Consider the following 5,529-nt stretch of genomic DNA (forward strand, 5'->3'; position numbering starts at 1 on the left):
TGCATCTCCCTCCCACCCTCCCTATCCTACCCCTCTATGTGGTCACAAAGCATCGAGCTGATCTCCCTGTGCTATGGGGCTGCTTCCCACTAGCTATCGATTTTACATTTGGTAGTGTATATATGTCCATGCCACTCTCTCACTTTGTCCCAGCTTACCCTTCCTCCTCCCTGTATCCTCAAGTCCATTCTCTAGTAGGTCTGCGTCTTTATCCCCGTCTTGCCCTTAGGTTCTTCATGACCATTTTTTTGTTTGTTTTTTAGATTCCATATATATGTGTTAGCATACGGTATTTGTTTTTCTCTTTCTGACTTACTTCACTCTGTATGACAGACTCTAGGTCCATCCACCTCACTACAAACAACTCAATTTCGTTTCTTTTTATGGCTGAGTATTATTCCATTGTATATATGTGCCACATCTTCTTTATCCATTCATCTGTCAATGGACACTTAGGTCCAAGATATGGAACAACTGTAACACTCACACACTGCTGGATGGAGTGGCAAATGGTACAATCACATTGAAGACCCGTTTGCAGTGTCTTATACAGTTACCTTATATATCTACCTATGACCCAGTAATTTCACTCTTAGGTAATTTTCAAGAGCAATTAAAATATATATCCCCAAAAAGAATGTATTGAAAAGACTTACTCATAATAGCCAAAAACTGGAAACAACCCAAACATCCATCAGCAAGAGAATGGATAAATAAACTGTAGTATATGCACACAGCAGGATACTACTCAGGATGCAACCACAGGTATGAATCTCAAAAACATTGTGTTGAATGAAAAAGCAAGATGCAAGAGAGTACACACTGTATGATTCCGTTCATGTGAAGCTGTAGAATAGGCCAAACTAATCCACAGTGATACAATCAGAACAATGGTTTCCTCTGGACAGGGGAGAGCCATGGATTGACTGAGAAGGGCTTTTAGGGAACTTTCTGGAATGGTAGAATTTTTCTATATCTTGATAGGGATGTGGGTTACATAGCTGTATGTATTTGTCAATACATATGAAACTGCACACGTTCTGTGCATTTCACTGTATGTAAATTAGACTTCAATTTTTTTAAAAAAAGACCTTGACATTGTCCTAAAGAGGTTCACCCTCTTATCTGCAAGTTCCTTCAGGACATGAATGGAATCCTTCCTTATCATCTCTCCATTCCATCCGTTTCAACTGCAGCCTCATTTCTCCACAGTAGTTGACGCTCCGAACCAGATTCCCCATCTACAGCCCGACCTCTCCAGTGAGTCCCCCGCACTGCAGTCAGCAATCAGTCTGAAATAGAAATATTCCAGTGTCACTCTGTAGGGCCCCTAGGGTAAGTTCCATCTCCTCCCAGGCATGATCCTGTGTGATCTAGCTCACCTCACACCACCCTCCCTTTGCAAACTGTCTCACAGTCGACTTGAGTTCCTTAGCTCTGATTTTGCACATTGATCATTCTACTTGGAATGTTTTAATGAGCTCCAAGTGGTCCATGGACTCAGCAGCAGCTGAATTTAGAACCACTCTAAGTGCTTGATTTCACAGTCCGTTTCAAAACCAAAGTCTCCAGAAGATGTGGGTCCTTGAGTGTTTTTCTGTAAAGAAAAATTTTCACTCTAGTCCATTAAAAAGCAGACAAGTGAGCATCTTTCCAAATGAGGCCCCATTGTGATTGTAAACCTTAGAAAAAGTTAAACAAGGAATCAACCCTGGGACGTCATATTCACCATGGTTAGGAGTGCAAAGTGGAGTCAACCAGCTGGGGTCCTGCTCTGAACTCTACTCCTCACCTGCTGAGTAACTGTGGGCAAGCGACTTAGGGTCTCCAAGTTCCATGAGCTGCATGACCATGGGCAGCGGCTCAGAGCATCAGCCTCTTCATCAGCAACGTGAGGATGAGGATAATTATGCCTCCACATTAGATTAAATCATGAGCATTAAATGAGACCCCATGTATAAACTGCTCAGCATTCTCTGAGTTCTCCAGGAGTGTTATCTATTACTATTATCTTTATCTCAGAATTCTGTTCCCTTGGGCTGAACACTATCTAACGTTTTCAGTGCCCTTCTCCCATTTGTGCAAAATATTCAAGAAGGAAAGTCAAAATTCTCTTAAAGGGTATCAGCTCACAAATGGTTTGAGTAAGCTGTTGTGGGCAAACCCGCAGATTTTTTTTTTTCTTTTTAGGTAATGTGAGCACATTTCTATCTTGTGTTGTCTGCCATGTGGACTCAAGACTGTCAAAACAAGTTAATTTAATACTTTCTGTAAGCAGTATTTAAATAGCCTATAGCTAGTGGAATTTCTTCGGGGATTTCTGAAATGTACTGCTTTTACAAATGTCCTTGAGTTAAAGTATATAGTGAAAAAATGAGGCACAATTTTGGGTATAACTTTATATAATAAAATATTTAAATTCTAAATAAATAAATAAATAAATAAATAAATAAATGTTCCTACAGGAGTGAAACAAGAATCCTCCAGAGAGTGAGATAAGCTGCCATGTGCTTCTCCAGACAAAGCTACTGTTCTGTGAAATCAGTATTAACCCCTTAGCTTCTGAAACAAAGCGACACCTCAGAAAAGATATTCATTATTGTTTCATTGTGTTAGCTCCCAGCCCTCCCTCAGTCTCATTCCAATTGCAGACACACAACGCACACACACGCATTGGTCCCCTATGCTCGCACACACACATACACATATTCTCACACACATTTACACTTGCGTGTGTACACACACACACACACACACACGCAGACTGAGGATCCCTTTGCTCTTCCTCATAGAGGACCAGTCCTCCACACCAGTGGCCTCACCGTCCTCTACATTTGGAGAGGGAGCAGGAAAGCCCCACCTTATCAGTCTTGTTGCTTTTGCCCTTGCTTTGGGGGTTCAAAGGATGCCATTGGGTGGTGCCAATCAAGTGAAGGAGTAAAACTAATTTGAAAGTTGGATCTAAGGATCATTGTCCTCGGCCACATCAATTCTGATATAATATCGATAGAACTAAGGGTTAGAATGAAAGTGCACAGTCTTTATTCCCAAAGTGCCCATTGTACTCTGTTCCCAGAACATTTGGCCACTCTGAGCCACTTAAAGATCCCTGAAAAGCTCCTTGATAACTCAATGCTTTGCACGGGATGTTGCAAAGGTCTGGAAAACCTTTTCCCATCTTCAGCCCTCTCCCCTTCCTCAGTCTCCTCTGGCTCACTCTTACTCATTGTTTGGGACCCAGATGAAATGTCTCCTCTTCCAGGAAGCCTTTGCTGACTCCACATGTGCCACTGGGTCAGCTTTTCCCTCTTTTCTCCCTAGCAGGGCTTACGTCACCCATAACACTTGCCCACTCTGCTGTGTCATTTGCATTGATTTGTCCTCTTTCCCTGGATGGTAAGCTCTGTGAGGGCAGGGACTCTGCTTGTTTCATCTCTGTGTCCCCGTGTCTTTCACATGGCAGAGACCCACTGCACATTTATGGAATGTGCATCTTGTTATTCACAGAGGTTAACAAGAAATACGGAGCATGGTGCATGACCACTTTCTGGCAAATTTTGTTCTGATGTGTTTGGATCAAAAAACATGAGGATCTCCGGGCTTGAGACTTGGAAACACTAAGTGGCATCATCTGAAGACACCCCTTTGGGTTAAATCTTAAATAGTTAAATCTCTTTTTGATGCCTAGGACCTAAAATGCATTTAATAAATGAGTAAATGGATGAATGAAGTGAATAGCACTGCCAGGAAGTGAAGAACGCTGTAGAAAGTCCTGGCCTATAGGAATAAAAAATCCAGGGTTCTAGTTTTCTCTAGGTCGTGAATTTACTGTTTGAACCTCGGCAAGTCCCATCTCCTGCCTGAGTCTTAGCTTTCCTTTCTGCACAGTCAAAGGGTTGGACTAAGCACTGGTTCTCACACTGAGTTCCGTGGAGCCCTCAGTGGCCACAGAGCACTTTCTCGGCCTCTGTGGAGCAGGAGGGGACACTGCACTAACTGGATGTGGGGTGCCCTGCCACTGTCTCTGTTGGGACACCTCACTTTGACTTGCTTTATATTTTGACATTCTGTCTAACATTTGATACAGAACATGGCAGAGGGTGGAGGGGGGGAAATAGATTGAAAACAATTACATTAGATTCTTTCTCTGAATAAACGTTTATTGAGCCCAGCACTATTCTAGGCACTGGGGAAAATAGCAGGGCACAAAAATGGCAAAATTCCATCCCTCATGGAGCTTACATTCTTGGGCAGGAACACAGGCAAATAAGAAATAATCAGAATAATTTTCACATAATGATATGTCCATGGAGGAAAAAAATTAATATGATAAAGAGTAATAGTTTATTATTGTTTGCTCACCTTCAGTGAGGATGTTGTTTGGCTCATGTGAGCAGAGAAGGTCTTTTTGAGAAGGTGATGTTTGAACTGAGATCTGAATGAAGGGAAGGAGCCAGCCAGGTTAAGATCAGAGGGAAGAGCATGCCAAGCAGAGGCAACAACAGGTACAAATGTCCCAAGGAGGGAAGGAGCTTAACATCTTCCGGGAACAGCAAGGAGGACAGTGTGGCTGGACCTGGACCTGGAGGGGACTGGGGAGGGCAGAGCAGTGGGGAAGGAGAGAGAGGTGGGTAGGGGGCCTCAAAGACCATGGCAAGGAATTTGGAGTAGATGAGCGTGAAGGGCAGAGCTCTGGAAGTAACCTAAGAGGAGCAAGAAGTTCTACCTGGTGGAACAGGGCTAGAATTTCCATGTAAAATGGACTAAAATTGAGGCTCTAAAAGGGACGACATTTAAAAATCAAGGAAAGAATTCTTTTGCAAGTGATTTGGAAACCTTCACTTACTTAGCTCACAAGAGCAGAGTCTCACAGTTAGCAACGATATCTTTAAGAACCAAGGAGAAGATGCTCTTTACCTGGGGCCAATTCAGGAAGAAGAGTGAAGCTGTATTTCAGGGACTGCTGTGCCTTTGGGAGCTCAGTCACTATACTTCCCCCATTAAAAATGTTAAAGAAGTGGCCAAGAGCATTACAAAAACTAAAAATTTTAAAGGATTTTTGGGTGAATATACGAATTCCTCTTAGCACTAATGAAGACAGCTCAGCCTTGGAAATGAAATCTACAAGCTTTAGGGCTTGGAAATTCTAAAACCGTACACCAATATCAATTCAGATCATCTAAAAATAGAGAGAGGCTTTTTTCTATTTGATAAGTGCTAAGGAATGTATGAAATAAGTCTTAAATCCATTGGGGAAATGATGGGTCCCTCTGTGTACAAGAGTAAGGAACCATCTAGTCCTGTCTGATGGCCCATTTTTGTGAAAATTTTATTCTCACCTGGAGGCTCAGCCAAACATATTCTGGCCATAGGACCTGGGACTTTATCTGCTGTCTCACATGCTTCTTACAAGGTATAAATGTGATAAGGTGCATAAAGCACTAGCCCAGTACCTGAAATATAGCAGGTGCTCAACAAAACAATGGTAGTGGTTTTAAGTTTCTGCTATCTTTTCTAAATTTAACCACT

The sequence above is a fragment of the Balaenoptera borealis genome (assembly GCF_965194805.1).
Source record: "Balaenoptera borealis genome assembly, chromosome: 8".
Taxonomy (NCBI): domain Eukaryota; kingdom Metazoa; phylum Chordata; class Mammalia; order Artiodactyla; family Balaenopteridae; genus Balaenoptera; species Balaenoptera borealis.